Source organism: Oryctolagus cuniculus, chromosome 16 (genome assembly GCF_964237555.1).
Source record: "Oryctolagus cuniculus chromosome 16, mOryCun1.1, whole genome shotgun sequence".
NCBI lineage: Eukaryota > Metazoa > Chordata > Mammalia > Lagomorpha > Leporidae > Oryctolagus > Oryctolagus cuniculus.
This window is the reverse complement of record NC_091447.1, coordinates 28,280,065-28,301,332: the sequence shown is the minus strand read 5'-3', so window position 1 is coordinate 28,301,332 and position 21,268 is coordinate 28,280,065. Positions and strand designations below refer to the sequence as shown.

General features: G+C 38.5%; 1 protein-coding gene across 5 annotated transcripts in view; it reads left to right on the top strand.

Moving 5' to 3' along the window:
* LOC138845873 (proline-rich proteoglycan 2-like) overlaps positions 1–21,268 on the top strand; it is a 169,190-nt gene that overhangs the window by 60,948 nt on the left and 86,974 nt on the right. The gene's annotated exons all lie outside the window — the stretch shown is intronic.

Sequence of the window (21,268 nt, the reverse complement as noted above, 5' to 3'; positions counted from 1 at the left end):
CAGAGCCTGGGAATGGTTCCCTTCCACTCCACCAACCTCCCTAAGTATAGGAGGTGAGGTGGGAAGGAGTTGCAAAGGAGAGCTTTAGGACATTGCTTATGACCCAGGGGCCATCTTTTCTGATCCTGTCCAGTACTATAATATCTCTTCTCAGAAGCAAAGCAATCTTTGCTGGCCTTTCCCATGGAACCTCCCTATTCTTTTCCCAGATTTATTTCTCCTGGGGGACAGATTAGGTAGAATAGATGAATTGCACAACTTTTCCCCTTTCTGCCTTTGCTAAAATTATACTGATGTACTGGCCACAAAACACCAGCAACTCAGCAAGAAGAGTCTGCCAGGAGTCAGTGCTCGGACAGAGAACAAACACTGACTGGGGCCTGTTGGAGAAGGCAGAGGGAAATCAAGAAGGCAATCCCAGGTCGGAGACCAGCTGTCAGTTCTACGATCTCCAAGAGTTGGCTGCGGATGGACACCTGAGAACAAAGCCAAGCAAAAGAGCCGGCAGAGGTGAACGATGAGAGCACAAGGGTTATTTCCACTATGGTCACTGAAGAAACGGAGTCATATTCAAAGAAATAGAATCAGTTCGCATTCACAGCTATTCTGCGAGGCTTCATGAGATAACAATTGTCTAGATTTGACAGAAATATATATATATATATAATTGACTATTGAAAAGCGTGCTAGTACTTTCCACAAAAGAACAACATGATCAGTTCTTGTTTTTACCCATTAGGGACAGTCTCTGCTGAGAAGTCCAAGGAGCTGCTGTGAGGTTGAGTCAGACAGCATGGCAAGGGTGCAGTGCTGGAGGTGATGAAAGATCCATGTGGCACCAGAGTAGAGCCTCTCTCTTGACTGAGGGGACACCCCAAGAGCCTTTTCATCAGGAGCAACCACTTGCAAGTGCAGAGGTCCTCCCTCAAAAGTCCACTGCCTTTTTCAGTCAATGTCAAGGTTTCAACCTTTTTTATTTTTAACTTTTTTAAAGATTTATTTTGTTTATTTGAAAGACAGCCTTGCAGAGAAAGGTATAGACAGAGAGAGGTCTTCCATCCACTGGTTCACTCCCCAGATGGCTGCAACGGCCGGAGCTGCGCCGACCTGAAGCTAGGAGCCAGCAGCCTACCCTGGGTCTCCCACGTGGGTGCAGGGGCCCAGGTCATTGAAACTCATCATTCCAGCCCCAGCTTCCCTTGTGGGGAATGGCCTGGTTTGTTATCAGAGTCCCTTCTAAGCCATGATTAATGCCATAAATTCTATCCTTGATTCCTTCAGGGTTAATTCCTTTTACTCTGAAAGTCTGGGTTGATAAAGTCCTTTTAAGAACTGATCAGGGCCGGCACCGCAGCTCACTAGGCTAATCCTCTGCCTTGCGGCGCTGGCACACCGGGTTCTAGTCCCGGTCAGGGCACCGGATTCTGTCCCGGTTGCCCCTCTTCCAGTCCAGCTCTCTGCTGTGGCCAGGGAGTGCAGTGGAGGATGGCCCAAGTGCTTGGGCCCTGCACCCCATGGGAGACCAGGAGAAACACCTGGCTCCTGGCTTCGGATCAGCACGGTGCGCCGGCTGCAGGACGCCAGCCGCGGCGGCCATTGGAGGGTGAACCAATGGCAAAGGAAGACCTTTCTCTCTGTCTCTCTCTCTCTCTGTCCACTCTGCCTGTCAAAAAAAAAAAAAAAAAAAAAAAAAAAACTGATCAGTCTCTGCCATTTGTCATTCCTTTTCTCCAGATCCATGTTCCCATTCTCCCCAACAGAATTACAGGTAGAACACAAAGGTGATGCATTTCCCTATGACTTACCCTATATATTTACATTAAAAGAGCTTCAAGTAGAAACTTGAGAAAAATCACCTCCCATTAGAAAATCTTGTATAGCCTATTAGTAGATGGTTGCTGGCTCCTGGGGACAGCAATTGCATTATGTTCAATCCAATCCCCTGTGCTTTGAAAGATGCTACTTTCGGCCGGCTCCGTGGCTCACTTGGCTAATCCTCCGCCTGCGGCGCCAGCACCCCGGGTTCTAGTCCTGGTTGGGGCGCTGGATTCTGTCCTGGTTGCTCCTCTTCCAGGCCAACTCTCTGCTGTGGCCCGGGAGGGCAGTGGAGGATGGCCCAAGTGCTTGGGCCCTGCACCCGCATGGGAGACCAGGAGGAAGCACCTGGCTCCTGGATTTGGATCAGTGCAGGGTGCTGGCCGTAGCGGCCATTTGGGGGGTGAACCATTGAAGGAAGACCTTTCTCTCTCTCTCTCTCTCTCTCTCACTGTCTAACTCTGCCTGTCAAAAAAAAAAAAAAAAAAAAAAAAAAAAAAAAAAAAAAAAAAACGATGCTAGATGCTAATTTCAAATGTTGGATGTCTTTCTCACTGGGTCAGCATTATCCATGATTATCCATGTAGACCTTGTGATCAGGGTCCTATTGTAACACGTGCCAATGTTGTGACTTTTACCACAGTATCGCTAAAGTCATGTCTTTTCTTTCCTATATCCAATCTGGATTGAAAGGAATTAAGACAGCTTTCTCTGTCTGATAGATTCAATATTTTAGTATTTAGAGGATTTAAGAAGTAGTGGATGAGATAAAAGAGAAGACAAAAAAGGAAGCAAAGAAAGAATTGGAAAGGATTTCTCTTGCTTAATGATGCATGGCCAGAATTAGAAGTCAAGACAGGAGGTCGTTAGGATCTGCATTGGAGTGTGAACGTGGGAAAGCAGAGTAAAAGACATCAAACACTTTATTCCAACTCAAGCTACAGTTCCTCTCTTTTCCCTATTCTGTATAGTTTGGGTGTCCTCAGCTATTCCCTGCATGTAAACAATGACAGGTCATACACATTCCCTCCCCATGTCTATGTGGAAAGGAAGTTTTGACTTACAAGGTTAGGAGGCCCTGACACTGTGTTATCTACTGTGGGACAGAGCAGACCATAGAGATCTTCAGTTTCCTGGTTCTGGGCCCTGGAACAGGAATTTAAACCACTTTCATTATGGACTCTTTCACTTTCAGAGAATATTGTTGAAGGTGATTCTAGTTTGGGTCAGTGTAAGGGAGAAAAGCTCTTCCCCAGCTCATGACTAACTGCCCTGAGGGGTGGATGGAGGCCCAGGTTACTAAGAGCCCACGGGTCCTTGATTTATTTTTGTCCACTTTAAGGGTCATTGAAAAATGTGGCAGTCATGATTTGCTAAATCATGTTGGAAACAACCTCTAGAAATGTTAGCTTGGGATCAGATACACTGCACCTGGAAAATTCTGAGTCTCCTGGGTTGAAGAAAAATATTTCCAAGAGAAGTGGGAAAAATTCTTTAGCTCAGGCCTTCTTTTGTTGCTGACCCAGTCTGGGTGTTGTAGAACACATCCTGCCTTTAGATCAGTGATGCTAATTCAAGACACTGTCAGTTCATTTACTCAGTTAACAGAGAGTTCAAACTCAGGTGCGGCCACTAGTTTCGATGCCATAAACATTGCAGTGACAATGTGTTTGCACTTCCCTCATAAAATAACAAATTTGTTTCACTTAGGCAAAAATTTCCAAGTCTTATATATTGGAAAATAGTAGAATGTACTAAGGAATATAGTAGAATGTAATATCATAAAGCATTTCCAGAACTTTAGAATGGAAAATAATCTTATATGGGGAGAAACAACCATGAAAGGAAAAGCTTAAAGGAGGGGATTCATTGAGCCTTCGTTATCAAAACACGAATACATTCTGACTACTATTTATTTTCTCTTTAAATTAGGAAATATTTTACAGACATAGAAAAGCAGAGAGAAGAATGTAGCCAATATTCTTGCTATAAATTTTTGCTACATTTCAGTAGAAATTCTTCAGTCTTAATTTTAGATCCCTCTGCCATCTCCACTGGTCCTATTTCTCTCTGATCCTGCCCAAAGTAAACCATTCTTCTTAGTTTGCTATTCATCATTTCCTGAATGTTTTAATGCTTTGAAATCATATTTACCTATCCCTAAATAAATGCATAGTATTGGTTTTCTTGATTTCCCATCTTTTCTGCTTATTTCCATTTCTGTGTTTTCTGCTATGTTGGGATTCTATGTAACTAAGAATACAAAGAAATAGTACTGATACTAACACTGATTTTTCTAACTATGCGTGTGGTTAAGTACTAATACTGTGCAAATAACTCTTCACTCTTGTTTTCTGGCTTGAGATCTCGATCTGAGATTTCCAGAAGGTAAAGGTGAGCTTTAACACTGAAGTTAGATTGGAGCAGGGCATGAGGGAGTAGATACCAGGACTATGGCGTTGGCACAGAACGTTATCAAAGTATTGGATCAGTCAAAAATGTAAACATGGACCGGAAATACTGTGAGAACGTCGAGAGCTTTCATGTAGGAAGTCAAATGGCTTTGAAGAATTTATTTTACCACAAGACAGACAAGCATTTGACTCTTTTCTCTGCCCACAACATTAAAAAGCACACAATTAAGTTCTTTCACTTAGAGAAACTTACATGTCAGTTTTCAGAGTAATGAATTTCAGATTTTATTATTCTACACATGAATAATCTCTGTGAAACAGTTTAGAGTACAATGTTTTCTTGTCTATTATTTTCATGTATAAGATCATTTAAAATATTTTTTATCAGAATTAAACCCTGTACAAATCTGTACCCGTTGTTTTGCTGCCTCTTCCAAAAGAAACTTCAGAGTTTTGGTTTGGAGCCCATTGGAATTCCTTCATCAGCACTTATTAGCTGTGTAACATTGGCCATGCTCTTTAACCACTGTAAGCTTCAGCTTCCTTTCTCTTAAGTGGAAATAATAGGGTTGTTTTGAGGATAAGTCAGAATCTGCATGTAGTAAGTGGTTAATGACTTGCAGTGATTCTAAGGCTCTCATAAAATATTTTAAAATGCCATTGCTTTTGTTTTGTACTTCTCAACATCTTCATGCAATTCTTTTGCGATTGCAAGTACCTTGTAACCTATGGCTTTGATTTAAATGCAATTATTTTTCACTGCAACTAGAATGAACTGTGTGATGTCTCCTGAATACAGCTGAGCCCTGTCCTTCACAGAACTTTTCTGTTACCCTCTCAGCACCTGTAACATACATACACTTTAATGGATTAAGGACAAAATCATGATAATCTCCACAGATGCAGATAACATATATGATAAAACTCATGATTTAATGACACTCTTAGCAAACTAGATTAGAATAGACACATGATAAGTTAATAGAGTAATGAAAAACAAAACACCAAACAATATTCTTAGTGATAAAAATGAAATTATTATTTTCAAAATTGGGAACAAAACAAGGATATTATTCTTTCTATTCAATATTTTGCCCTAGTTTATTGTCAGGTAGTCAGTGTAGTAACGTAAGAAAGAATACATGAAATGTACACAATTTGGAAATGATTAAACAAAAGTAGACTTCCACTATGTGCTGCTGATACTATTTCTGAGGGAGTTTTCAAATAGTTCATGGAAAATACCTTTATGAAGCTTCTATTCACAGATTTCAAAAATGTTTTGCACCAAAATAAACATGTATTTTAAAATAAATGTTTATTTGGAAAGCAAAGCAACAGAGAGAAAGATATGGGTTATGGAAGAGAGGAGAGAGAACTTCCTTTTGCTTTACGCTTCCCAAATACCCACAGTTTCCATGACTTGGCCAAACTGAAGCCAAGAGAGCCAGGAAGTCCATCTGAGTTTTCCACATGGGTGACAGGGGCCTGAGGTATCAAGCCATCTGTTGCTTCCCAGGGTGTGTATCAACAAGAAGTTGGACTGGAAGCATAATTAGGACTTGTACCCATGTACTCTACTTTGGGATATAGGAATTCCAAGGGGTGATAACTGCTGTTCCACAATGCCTACCTATTTATCTTTTAATTCCATTTTCTGTGACCTTTTTGAAATATCCATGTATATAAAATAATTAAATTTAATCCATAGTTTAATCATGAGAATTAAAGAGTGTTTTGGAAGATTGATATGTATAAAATCAATATTTATAAAACAATTCATTTCTATATAGGAGAAACTACCAGAAAAAAAATTGGTGTTTGTAATAGTACCCTAGCATCTTATATCTAGTAGTTAATCTGACTACACAGAAAACTAAACTATAGAAAACCTAAATTTTGTGCTATAAGAAATGAATGGGGACAGGCATTTGGCCTAGTGGTTAAGACACCAGTGAAGATGCCCACATGCATATCAGAGTGCCTGGGCTTGAGTCCCAGCTGAGTTCCTGATTCCAGCTGCCTGCTAATGTGAATCTTGGGGGGGCAGTAGTCAGGTTCCTGCACCTCCATGGGAGACCTGGATGGGAGTTTTTGCTTCCTGGCTTTCTCTCTAGCTGCAGCAAGTGTGGGCATTTGGGGAGTGAACTAGCATATAGCAGTTCTTCGTCTCTTTGCCACTTGAAAAAAAAAAGCAGGAATGTTACAGCTTTTAAAAACTAGCTTATGTATCAGAAATGATGAAGCAGTGCTGCCAGACACTGTGGTAATCCTATGTTCTTGAAACAACTTACAACAATAGAGAAAATATATTTGCCTTCTGTTAGCCCTATTTTTCGGGAAGAAGTAAAAGGCAGCTTAATGAATTGGAGACAGTTGGTGGTGGTTTATAAGGACTGAGACTAAAATTAAGTTGGAGTTTACAGAAAATAGCTTTGAATTCTCCTTTCCTGTCCCTGCTTAAGCCCTGCTGGCTGCCAGGGCTCTGAGTCATCTGGTGGGCAAGGAAGGGTGAGGATGACCAGCAGAATGCAAGTCACATCATCTGAAACAGATAGTTGTTAGAGTAAATACAAACACAGTTGAGGGTTCCTCCAGACCCTAGTGTTTCTGAAAACAGGCACATGTGGGCGCCAGGCTGGAAAGTGGGTGTGTGTCCAGGCTAGCTGTTAAGCAGGTGGCCAGCTCTGCAGGCTACACTGACATGTCTTGTTTCAGTGGCCAGTTTCCTTTGAGGACTCTATATAAGCTCAGGGTCTTGCTTACCTGATTGATCTAGGAGAGCTACACCATGCAGCAGAGGAGCCTGAAGAGCTGGGATCTGCATATGACCTCCACCTCATTCTGGGAACCAGGCAAAGAGCTCATCCTCTTTGCAAAGCTGACAGGAAGTTTTCCAAGGAAACATAAAAGCCGAGATCAGTTTAGCTTCAAAAAGTTCCTGCAACAAAGATTCCATGAACTCTCCCTGCAGGAGTGACATAGTTCTGGGCCAAGCTACTACTAAACACATGTGCAAAATGGACCACCCAGCAGGTGGCTTTTTCTCAATAAACTGGACTGCCTTGCATTTGCCTTCCCATGCTTACAACTCTTGGTCCAGAAACAAGTTAATGACACTGGTATAGTGTCCTAACGAATAATTCCTGTTCATTGTAGCCATCTAGGACAGCAGATAACTGAAGGGAAAACTATTAATTTAGTGGCTGTTATGAGCAAAGCACTTGTAATGACAAAACACAGGAGCAGATTTGACAAAAATGAAACCAAGTCTCTAGTGCATTTTCTATCTGCCTTTCACACACACTCATACAATATGACAAATCCAGGCAGAAGTTCCCTGAAATTTCCTGTAATAATTCATAAGCAGTTGGTTTTGCTATTGCATCACTAATCCTGGTGGCCTACTATGGAAGCCTTTCTTATCATATTAGACTCAGTACTTTTTTTTTTCTTATTTCATGACTTGCCTTTTAAGCTTTTTCCTCCAAAATGACACAAACTTTAGCTTATGGCTTTGGCGTCTATTAAAACACAGGATCTCCTTCAGGTGGCAATAGACTTGATTATTGTTTTCATTTAAGTTGGGGAGTTTAGTATCTCATCAGTTTGTTATATGAAAAAAGTTTCAAAGTCTTAGCCCAAAATAACTCCAACCCAGTTTACCCATTTGCAGACTGCAGACTAAATCTGGCCTGCAAATATTTTGTTTGGCTGGCCCAGTGACCTTTGTTTTGTTTTGTCTTGGTTTTGTTTTGTAACTGAATTTGAATGACTTTTGGCAGATCACATTTGTCAGATTCTACAGGCCCACCATTCTCTATTGCCCTATACCTCAACCTGGTTCAAATATTTATGTAACCTGCATGACACTTACAGACATGTGGGTTTGTGATGCCTGCTCTGTAGAGTAAGTGGTCATAATAGACATCGATGTTTCATTGCCAATCTCATAGTAAAAGCTATCAAAATTTCACCTCTCATTTTGTTAAAGCTTTTTTTTTTTTGCACTAGTATTTTTTGCTGTGCTCATAATTAGATAAAGGTCTTTCTCTTCCTAGTGTACTATGTTATTGTGAGTGCGCATCAGATTTTTCTTGGACACCTTTTCTCTATCTATTGATGAGCCTGTGATTTTTCTCTATTTTGTTAATTGGCAATGACACTGATTAAATATTAGCTGTTAAACCAACATTATGTGCTCAGAATAAGTCTCTTGCTCATGATATTAAATTCTTTTGATACATAGCTGTATTTTTATAATTGTTTTGCATAGAATTTTTACCTAAGCTGAAGAGAGAGCTTAGTCTTTAGTTTTTCTTTTTATGAGAGGAAATACCCTTGCTGGACTATAGCTCCAGGGGGTGTTCATCTCATTAGGAATGTTGGGATGTGTATCCTCTTCATTTTGTGGAACACTTTGAGTAAAACCGATGTTATTTCATATTGTGGAAAGAGTTTTCAAATTCAGTTTCTTAATAGACATGGGTTTACTTATATATTCTTTTTCTTCATGGGACACTTGGGTTATTGGAGGTTTTCTAGAAATTTTGCCTTTTTAAACAAGTAACTTACAAATTAATTGGCATAGTGTTACAAAAATATCCTCTTACGTTCTTGATTCTTTCAAGATTTATAATGATTTTTTCCTTTGTGATATAGGTATTTTGAATCTTCTCTGTTTATCAATAAATCTTGGTAGGAGTTTATTGATTTTATTTATCTTGATTTAAAACCAATTTGAGGCATTGTTTATTTCCCCTATTATATTTTTGTTTTTAATTTAATTAATTTTAATTTTAGCTTTTCAGATACAACTGTACCTTAACATAATTAAGCCTCTAAGCATTTGCAACAATATGTAAATACATTAAGAATGTGATGGGTATGAATTCTGACAATGCAGGTGTTTTGTGTAGCTAACCCAGATATCATGAACTCAATTGCTGTCAATAATATGGTCTGTGATAGTGAACATCTTATGATATTCCAATGAAACTGAATACAGTCTTCCCACAATTTACAGTTATTGTTGAAATATTTAATATATGTTAAATGCTATGTAAATTATTTTCTGTCTATTTATAAAATGAGTTATGTTCTAGATTCCAAAAACCTGGGTAGACTTTTTTCCCACATATAAAAATATTCAGTGAGACCATTTGGAAGTGAAGAAGGTTCTCTCCTCCAAGAACACCTACCCAGATTATGCAGCAACTCTACACTGACCCTGTCCTTGACATGAGTTGCTGCTTACCTACCAGGCTGCAAATGAGGTCATGAGCAGCCACAATGTGTGCAGTGGCTCTGATGCCACGGCTACTCAGGTACTCACCTGACCTCATGAAACTCCTCTTTGTACACTGAGATTCCCATAGCCAAGAAATCTATATCCCCACGTCCCTAGCTATTTACCAGAATATTTCCAAAACCAGGTTTGAGAACCAATGTGATCTTTTCAGGAGTTTCACTTGTTTTTTTTTTTTTCTTTAAACTTTATTAAAAAGCTTTTTGTTTTAGTGATGTTTTCCTCTGAAGGCTCTCCTTTCTGCTGTGATCCAGTAGTGATTGTCAGAGGGAAATATGCAGACATAAACCAAGTTCAACATAACCAACAATGGTCAATAAGTGGTTGGTCAAGCTTTTTCTAAGCATAGATGTGGTCTAACAAGACAGGGCAGACTGGGGAAGGATCTTTCTGTAAGGGGTGATATTTATCCAGGCAGCTGTTCCAACATTAGATCCTTGATTGCACTTACATTGCCATCAACCTTATTCATGTGTATTTCCACATTCCTGTTAATGGTCTTGACCTTCCTGTATCCAAAAGGTGTTTCTGTGTTCTGGTATTCAAATATTAACTTACCTCCCCATGTGCCAGCATTAGCACTATTCATTTCTATCAAATTCAGCCAAATCCATGTCATGTAAGGAATTGTATTTTTGAGTTGCCTGTTACGAAGGTTGGCCTCACACCAATTTTGGCCAGAAGTTGACTCCTCTTGGGTGTAGAATGCTCCTAAATTAACTCTTTGTGATAGGTGCTACCAACAATCCAATGCATAATGAGAATGTGTGTAGAATGGGCTTAGGGAACATCAATGTGCTGAAGCTACCTAGACATAAGATGAAGACTTTTCTTTGTAAATGTTTTCCTTATGGTTAGTCACTAAAAATTACAGAGCTTTGGTCACCAGAAATGTATTTCTTATGCATAATCATTGAAACCAGAAATGAAACCTGATTCTGAATTTGAAACAGGGCATTTTATTTTGGTTTTCTTCATGGGAAGTGGCTGACTTGGGCAGAGTAGAAATAGAACCTTAGGAGCTCATGCAGAGAACCAAAAATGCATAATGAAAAAATCACTCATTGTTCAAATGATCAAATTTTGTGTTTAAAGGGCTAAAGAGTATTGTAACTAGATTTATAAAGAACTTAACTATATCTGAGTTAGCTATTAGCTGCTGTAAAGCCTTCTAAAAATCTAGTCATATAGATTCACTCACTAAAACTCAGAGAAAGTTCCAAATAAACAATTCTAGACCGTAAGGGTCTCTTCTCAATGCCTTCATATATTTCCAATGGCCAAATCAATATCTGACATATCAACAAAAACAAATATACGGCACAAAATTAGTTTGGAACATGAGTCCTTCATTTAACAGAACACTGTATTGTCAGATTTCTTAGTGTGGATCTATACTAACTGCCATTGAAAATGTTCACAAGAGCATAAAGTAAAAAAACAAGTTATATAATGTGCTTAACTGGTTAAAGCTTTGTGAAAATATATTAATAGCTTTATATAAAATCTGAATAAAGACACATCAATGTTTAATAGCAGTGGTTTTCTTTGGCAGGGTTTTAGACAACACTTTGGATTCTTATCTTTTTTTGCCTTATTCTAATAAGGATTGCTTATATAACAAATATGCTGACCATAATACAAAGTACAATATTTCCCAACCTATAGTCACCATGGAATGGAAGTAGGTGCAAAGAATTGTAGAGTGACCTCATGGTCACTTTCTGTTAACAAAACTCCCAACTCTATCTTTTTTTTTTTTTTTTTTTTTTTTTTTGACAGGCAGAGTGGACAGTGAGAGAGAGAGACAGACAGAAAGGTCTTCCTTTTCCATTGGTTCACTCCCCAATGGCCGCTGCGGCCGGCGCACTGCGCTGATCCAAAGCCAGGAGCCAGGTGCTTCTCCTGGTCTCCCATGCGGGTGCAGGGCCCAGGGAGTTGGGCCATCCTCTACTGCACTCCCGGGCCACAGCAGAGAGCTGTACTGGAAGTGGAGCAACCGAGACAGAATCTGGCACCCCGACCAGGAATAGAACCTGGTGTGCCGGCGCCGCAGGCAGAGGATTAGCCTATTGAGCCGCGGCGCCGGCCACTCCTAACTTTCTTGCTCTTGCTTTAGAAACTTCTGTCCTACATTGAATGCCAGGTGGGTTGATTAAAAAAAAAAACCTTCCTTCCTGTTGGCTTTTACTATAAGTGAAATGGACTCATTTCATTTTGGAATTTGAATGAAACTGGCAATCTAAAACTGGAGTGATGAGCTCTTACTTTATAGAGTCTTTTGTACCATATTTATTTGTGAGATTTGATCTCTTCCTATTTTCTTCTTTTTCTTTCAACACTTCCTCTTCAGTTGAACAGGACAACACCCACTCATCTTCCATGGTAGAAGATAAAAAAAATATGCATAGTCTCAATAAAGTCAGGATGAGAACATGAGCTGCTTCAAAAATATTAAGTCTTGTACATGTGTATATGATGACACTTCAGAAGTTCATGGAAAATCTAATTAAAAGATAAGTTTATTTTGGTGCAAAAACATTTTGAAATTGGTGCATACTTTTTTTTCATAATATGCATTGTCATTAACTTTTTAAAGACCCCTTGATTGCATGGATTTCAGAATTATCTGCACCAAAATAAGCTTACCAATTAATTATATTTCCCCATGTACTTTTTGAAGTATTCTCTTATTTTTCAAGAAAGACCATTCATTTATTTAATGCTTTACAGTATCATTGCAGCAATCCTATGAAGTAGATAGAAGTAGCAGGGAGGAAAGCTTTGAATTCATGTGAACCACTCAGCTAGTAAGTAGCAGATTGCAAAACACATGAGTTCATACCTTTTAATTCCCCCAAAAATTCTTTTTACTGCACAGCAATGACCAACGAAGCAGGTACTTCACAGCAATATGTCCATAATGGCTGGTTACAAGAATATTACAGGGTCACATGCATTAAGACTGCTTCATGATCCTTTAAATGTTTAAAAGGTTTATTTATTTATTTGAAAGGGATAGAGAGAGAGAGAGAGAGAGAGGTCTTCCATCCACTGGTTCGCTCTCCAACTGGCTGCAATGGTGGGAGCTGAACCAATCCGAAGCCAGGAGCTTCCTCCGGGTCTTCCCAGGCAGTTGCAGGGGCCCAAGAACTTGCGCCATCTTCTACTGCTTTCCCAGGCCATAGCAGAAAGCTGGATTGAAGTGGAGCAGCTGGGTCTAGAACCTGCACCTATATGGGATGCCGGCACTGCAGGCGGTGGCTTTACCCACTACACCACAGCTCCGACCCCGATTCTTTAAACATCTTAATTATTCACTGCTATTTTAGTTGTAAAACAGAAGAGGCCAGGAGGGCAGGTCATCTCCTAAATCTTTAGCTCAACTAAAAATGATGTAAATGTATCATATTCTGTATTCTGTGGCCATGAGGACTAAGGCTGAGCTATACTTTCTCTGCTAGCATAATCCAGTACACTTACTTTTACATCCTTGATTATCAAGGTATCAGAAGATGAAAATTAAAAAAAACTTGGATATTTATAACATATGGTTACACAAATAATATTTTTTAATGAAATAGGTTAAGCATATGAGGAAAATTAATCTATAACTGGTGACTTATTTCCCTGGAGTTTGAGTTGGTTGCCTAGAGGAGCACCTGGTAGCAGTATTTACAAAGAGAGAGAAGTATAACACTCAGAGGCCTTCACTCAAAGGCAAATAACAGAAGTTGCTGATCATAAGGAGGCAAGTGTGAAGCTGATAATTTGTCAATTGAATGTGCATTATGACAGAGGAGCCTTAGGCATGGTCTTTCATCAAAATACAGAGAATATCCAACCCAACATATAAGGATAAATGACAAAATTTGTGACAATTTTTTTTATTTCAAGCTCCCACTTTCCCTGAAATTACAATACCCTTCTAATTCCACCAGGCCTCCTCAGTAATTCCTATGCTTCTTACAGTGATTCTAGGTGTCTGTTGACTGATAGCAAAATTAAAATAAGTGCTCATCATTATATTCACTCATATGGTCAATGGGAATTTCTGCAACACACAAAATTCAAAAAGATAATACATTTTACCCTATAAAATGTGCAAATGTCACATGTCAAAAATGAAGTAACAAAAAAACCTCTCAATTGTTATGGTATAAATTCTGTCTGTTCTTTCCTGAAAGGTGTTGTGATGCAAGATATTTAAAATTGCTTGTTGAGAATAAAAAGTCTTCTGCTCAGTTTTTATCCAATTCCAAACCAGAGGAACTCTCGCGCTGGGGTTGAAACAAAGTGCTGAAATGATGCATGTCCTTTGCTGGACTGAAAACCACAAAACCTTCATTCAGATGACCTCAAGGCCTGACCAGAAAGTACTCAGTGGCTTCTTCCGGTTACCTTTTCGGGCTGGCTGGTCCTTAATATAGCTAATGCTCCCCAGATGTGTGAGCTGCTGGTCCTCTTTAACCCTCTCTGGTCTCACATGCAGCACTGTCATTGGGGAAGGTAGTATCTTCTAGTGGAGACAATAACAAATCTTTCAAGTACCACAAAGGCATGAAAGGGCAACGCAATCAAACCTACTACATGCATGCTTTTCAAAAAAAAAACCCATTAATTTAGAATAAAATTCAAGAACACACATACACACACACACACACACACATACACAGAGAGAGAGAGAGCGAGCGAGAGAGAGAGAGAGAGAGCGAGTGAGACTAGTATAATACCACTTCCCTGGCCACATAAGCCATTATCTAGCTTCAACTAGCTTATTTCATGCATAACCTTATTCACATTTCCCCTACCAAGTTATTTTGTAGGAAAATGCAGACAACATTATGCAGTTATCTATGTATGGTATCCTTCGGGATTGGTTTCAGATCCCCAAAAGACACCAAAATCTTCAAGTGCTCAAGTCCCTTGCATGAAGTGGCACAGTAATTGGATATAACTTAATGCATGTTCTTGCATGCTTTAAATCATCTTTTGATTACTTATAATACCTAACACAACATAAAGGCTATGTTAATAGTTGTATTACATTGTATAGGAAATAAGACAAGAATAAAAAGTCTGTACATGTTCAGTACAGATGCAATTTTTTTCTCCAAATATTTTCAATGCATGGTTAGTTGAATTCATGAACAGAACACATGGAAACAAATGATTGCCTATATTATATGAACAAAAATTTCAGTACATAACTCAAAAAGGAAAAGACATTTTTGCTTTTATATGATCACAATACTATGATTATTTCTTTAAAAAACTGGTAATTCTTGAATACAATAAAATTCAGTGTTTACATTTTCAGTCTTTAATGTCACAAATTTTTCTTGTTTGCTTTTATCAGTATCCAAAAAAACCTGTGTAATCTTTAACATATACCTTTTATATCCCTTATTACCTGTAGATTTTCCTTGCCTTTTTTCCCTCTTTGCAATGTATTTGGTACAGAAACTCAATTATTTGTCTTGTAGGATTTTGCTGATTGCATCCTGTTATGTATGTTACTCTGTTCTTTATATTTTCTGTAAGTGAGTAATTGGATCTAAAGGCTTGATCATATTCAGGTTTGATTTTTCTGAAAAGACTTCTTCATATGAAATGTTTTGTCATTTCTGGCATTACATATATGGTTATTTTCCTCTTTTAGAATATTCCAATCCTGTCATCTCTTTTTCATTACTTTGCTGAAATGTGACCATAAAGAAAATCTTACTTTTATATATTCTCTGGTTATCATAGTAGTCCAATTGTTCATGAGTTTTTAAAATAATGCATTCATTCACTAATGTCTTCCAATGGCTGACTAATTTATTAAAAGTACCATTATGAGCTCATGAATTTATATTCACTAGATGTGTTTCAGTCTTTTCCAGTTTTGCCTTTATTAAGCTAATATTGCCTTATCTTGATCAGTATCTGCAAGTTGATTCTCAAGCCTTTGACAGAAAACTAGTAATTTTAAATAGCTCCTTTGATATCTGGTGTGATCAGGGTTTCCAAGATGTGGAAATAGCCATTTCTCTAGGGAACTTTCATTTCTTTCAGAAGGAAACTGGATTTCAACACTGAATTCTAGTGCTGAGGGTATTTACGACCACTAGTTGGCGAGTATTTCTAGGTATTTTTCAATTAAAATAGAAAACAAATCATCAATGTGATTGACGGTTGTAACTAAGCTTAAAAGTTCTAAACTTAATCTTGTCTTTCTCATATTAGTTTCTCCTTTCTTTCTTTCTTTTTTTTTTTTTTTTTTTTTTTTTGACAGGCAGAGTGGACAGTGAGAGAGAGAGAGAGAGTGAAAGGTCTTCCTTTTGCCGTTGGTTCACCCTCCAATGGCCACCGCGGCCTGCGCACCGCACTGATCCGATGGCAGGAGCCAGGTACTTATCCTGGTCTCCCATGGGGTGCAGGACCCAAGCACTTGGGCCATCCTCCACTGCACTCCCTGGCCACAGCAGAGAGCTGGCCTGGAAGAGGGGCAACCGGGATAGGATCCGGCACCCTGACCGGGACTAGAACCTGGTGTGCCGGCGCCCCTAGGCGGAGGATTAGCCTAGTGAGCTGTGGCGCCGGCCAGTTTCTCCTTTCTAAGAACTCTGCTTGAGAAGACACAGGATTGTAGACTTACATTACAGAAGTACATAATATGCACACAATTTTTGAATAATTGAACTATCACTACCACTTATTATTACTGAACACTGATATTTATTTACAACATTTTTTACTTGGGGTATATATTTTAAAGAGGTAAGCTAAAATTATGTTTTTTAAACAAAATATTTATTTACTTATTTGAAAGGCAGAGTTAGAGAGAGAGAAAGAGAAATCTTTCATCCTCTGGTTTACTCCCCAAATGGCCAGAACTGGACAACCTGAAGCCAGGAGCCAGGAGCCAGGAGCTTCTTCCAGGTCTCCCAGGTGGGTGCAGAGGCCCAAGCACTTGGGCCATCTTCCACTGCTTTCCCGGGTGCATTAGCAGGAAGCTGGTTTGGAAGTGAAGCAGCTGGGACTTGGACGAGTGCCCTTATGGGATGCTGGCACTACAGGCAGTTGCTTTACCTGCTACACCACAGTGCTGGCCCCTAAAAATTTTTAGAGTTACTTAAAACTTATGATTTTTGTGTGATTATGTCATCAACAAGTTGCCTGTTTACATTCATTTATTTCATTTTAATAAAAAAGTTAATTTATTTGAAAAGCAGTGAGACAGACAGAGATAGAAAGAGAGAGAACTGTTGCCTGTCTTCTGATTTACTTCTCAAATGTCTGTAACAGCCCTGGCTGCTGGTCCTAATCCAGGAGCCAGAACTTCATTCTGACTTCCCACATGGTGACAGGAACCCGAGTACTTGAGCCATAACCTGCTGCTTCTTGTATACATATCAGCAGGAAACTATAATTGGCAGACAGAGACAGAAAGACTGACAGAGAGAGGGAGAAAGGAAGGGAGGGAGGAAGGCAGAGAAGATATAAGAGAAAAAGAGGCTGACTCTCATCCATTGGTTCACTTCCCAAATGCCTGTGATAGCTAGAGCTTGGCCAGGCCGGAGCCAGGAGCTAGGGACTCAATCTAGGATCCACATCTAGATGTCAGGGACCCAAGTACTTGAGCCATGGTGACTGGCTCTCAGGGTCTGCATTGGCAGAAAGCTGGAATTGGGAGCTGGAGTCAGGAATTGGACCAAGGTGCTCCAATATGGGATGCAGGTAGTTTAAATGATACATTAACTGCTAAGCCAAATGCCTACCTTAACTTTACAGGATTTTTTAAAAATGTGCTTTTTGTTGCATAAAATGTTGCTATGTTTCAAAATCAGTTCTATAAAGCAGTATATATTTAATAAGCTATATCCTATCCCTGCTCCTTCACCCTACTCTTACCCTTGGAGGAAGAGAAGAACCTTAAGCTTGGTTCATGCAATTGCATACTGCACTTTTGCTTATTATCACCACTTATTCATAGTTCTATAATTAGCTATATGCTAGTGTTCACCATGAGAACTTTAATTGAAGGTTTCCAGTCATATTAATTGTTTGAAAGTTTTTTTTTCTTTCAAACTTTTATTTAATGAATATAAATTTCCAAAGTACAGCTTATGGATTACAATGGCTTCCCCCCCATAATGTCCCTCCCACCCGCAACCCTCCCCTTTCCCACTCCCTCTCCCCTTCCATTCACATCAAGATTCATCCTCGTTTCTCTTTATATACAGAAGATCAGTTCAGCATACATCAAGCAAAGATTTCAACAGTTTGCTCCCACACAGAAACATAAAGTGAAAAATACTGTTTGAGTACTAGTTATAGCATTAAATCTCAATGTACAGCACACTAAGGACAAAGATCCTACATGAGGAGTAAGTGCACAGTGACTCCTGTTGTTGACTTAACAAATTGACACTCTTGTTTATGGCCTCAATAATCACCCTAGGCTCTTGTCATGAGCTGCCAAGGCTATGGAAGCCCCCTGAGTTCACTGACTCTGATAATTTTTAGACAAGGCCATGGTCAAAGTGGAAGTTCTTTCCTCCCTTCAGAGAAAGGTACCTCCTTCTTTGATGACCCGTTCTTTCCACTGGGATCTCACTAATGGAGATCTTTCATTTAGGTTCCCCCACCCCCCCAGAGTGTCTTGGCTTTCCATGCCTGAAATACTCTCATGGGCTTTTCAGCTGGATCCGCATGCCTTAAGGGCTGATTCTGAGGCCAGAGTGCTGTTTAGGACATCTGCCATTCTATGGGTCTGCTGTGTATCTCACTTCCCATGTTGGATCATTCTCTCCCTTTTTTATTCTATCAGCTAGTATTTGCAGACACTATTCTTGTTTCTGTGATCCCTTTGGTTCTTAGTCCTATCATTATGATCAATTGTGAACAGAAATTGATCACTTGGACTAGTGAGATGGCATTGGTACAGGCCACCTTGATGAGATTGAATTGGAATCCCCTGGTATGTTTCTAACTCTACCGTTTGAGGTAAGTCAGCTTGAGCATGTCCCGAATTGCACATCTCTTCCCTCTCTTATTCCCACTCTTCTATTTAACAGTGATCACTTTTCAGTTAAGTTTCAGCACTTAAGAAGAATTGTGTATTGATTACAGTATTCAACCAAAAGTATTAAGTAGAACAAACAAAAAAATACTAAGAGGGATAACATATCAAGTTGCTCATCAGCAGTCAGGGTGAGGGCTGATCAAGTCACCGTTTCTCATAGTGTTCATTTCACTTTAACAGGTTTCCTTTTTGGTGCTCAGTTAGTTGTCACCTATCAAGGAAAACAAGTTTAGTAGATACTTCAGGAAGAATTCATAGAATGTTTTTAAAAGTTTGACTTTATAGGGGCTGGCACTGTGGTGTAGGGGGTAAAGCCGCCGCCTGCAGTGCCAGCATCCATGTGGGTGCTGGTTTGAGTCCCGGCTGCTCCACTTCCGATCCTGCTCTCTGCTGTGGCCTGGGAAAGCAATGGAAGATTGCCCAAGTCCTTCGGCCCCTGCACCCACATGGGAGACCTGGAGGAGGCTCCTGGCTCCTGGCTTTGGATCGGTGCAGCTCCAGCCCTTGCGGCCATCTGGGGAGTGAATCAGTGGATTGAAGATCTCTCTCTCTCTGCCTCTCCTTCTCTCTTTGTGTAACTCTGACTTCAAATAAATAAATAAGTCTTTAAAAAAAAAAGTTTGACTTTATATTTGGAAAATAGTTTATACAAATACAAAATACTTGGATCAGATTTATTTTTCTCATTCATTATAGATTTAAAATATTGCTACTTGAAACTATAAAATATAATTTTCAGTTATAAATGACTCATTTTTTGTGTAAATGGTGAATTTTTCACTTTATTATCATTAGACTTTACAAGTATTCTCAGTTTATTTCTTCATGTATATATCTTTTAAAACTGTACATAAAGGGAACAAATTTCATATATTTCATATATACAGTTTTAATAGCATAGCAATTCTCATCATTTCCTCACTCCCTCTCTACCTTCTCCTTTTCTTATTTTTCTTTTAATATTTTTACCATGATATACTTTCAATTTACTTTATAATCACAAACTTAATCCACTAAATAAAGAATTCCACAAGTAGTAAGTAGCAAAACCACTGTTCCTCAAGAATATAGACAAGGCTATAAACAATAATCAAATCTCAAAATGTCAGTTTCACTCATATACATTACTTTTTTGGTACTGCATATATTAGTTACCACAAATCAGGAAAAACAAATGACATTTGTCTTTTGGGGACTGATTTATTTTGCTAACCAGAATGGTCTCCAATTGTATCCATTTTCTTAAAAACAGGGTTACATTCTTTGTGTATATATACTACAATTTCTTTTTCTAGTCATCAGTCATGGACATCTGGGTTGACTCCATATCTTAGCTGTTGTGAGTTGATCTGCTATAAACATGGGGGGGGGGGTACAGATAACTCTTTCAAATATTGATTTAATTTCCTTTGGGTAAATTCCCAGGAGTGGAATGGATGAGTCATATGGTAGATCTATTTTCAGATTTCTGAGGAACCTCCATATAGTCTTCCAAAATGGTCATACTAAGAAGTTTTTTTTTTCATTACATATTTTTATATATACTAGTTTATTGATATGGTTTTATTCTTTGTCAACTCTTATTATACACATGTTGTTTCTTCTTTTCCTATCTTCCATGAGACAGAATCAGATTTTCTAAGGGCTGATAATTGAATTACACTAATAGAAAGTCAAATTTTAGTGATTAAGTTCCAATGATAGAAAAAACTGGCAAGAGTATGAGTTGAATGCTTAGTCTCTATGACTCAAACAACCAACAAACTGTTTCCTAGTAATCTTATGTCCTCTTTTTCTGTTAAGTGATCAAAGTAGGAAATTACATGAAATTTAGTATTTCATTTGAGATTATTCAGTTTCCAAAGTACAGTTTACTAAACAAACCCAAGGGAAATTTATAATTCAGTGCTAGGCAAAACTTGTTTTTCTCAAGTGCTATGTTTCCTTTATGAAAGTCATCATAACTATATTTTCCATTTCTCCCCCTGGCTGCTAGGAATCTGAACCAAATTGTGGCTGAGTCTTGTAGTAATAAACAGAATTATGCAGACATTCTTATTGCATGCATGTATTCTTTAACTTTGTCCCAACTTCTACTTCAATTGTTTTTAAACTTTGGTGCTAAAAGATGAGTTTGCAGAAAAGCTGTGTATATAATTTAGTTTGAATGTATATTTTTGAGAGAGAGTGAGCTTAGGCATTTCATCAGATTCTGGTTCCAATGAGGGGCCTGTGATAAAAAAAAATTTCAAAACTACTGTTTCCAGAAAGTTCATAGTCAATTCAATTAATATACTTTATTTTAGTATGATTTCCATGAACTTCTTGAAGACCTCTCATGTATATGAATTTCAAAATTTATGTACCAAAGAAAATTTATCTTTTAATTTTATTTTTCCATTAACTTTTTGAAGCCCTATAGTATTAATAATTTTGTTCATGTCAGAAGCTGTAGCTTAATTTTAAGTTGTTCAAAGACTTAAAATTAATGGTTTTCTTTTAAAACCATACTGTCTTTTTTAATTTGACAGAGTAGAATTAATAATAAACTGATGAATTAATTATCTGGACCTCAGTCTTTGTAATTCAACTCATGCTGTGGATAAGTCTAGATTATATAATACAAAAAGGAGAAAACATATAAGCTCTTTTACTACA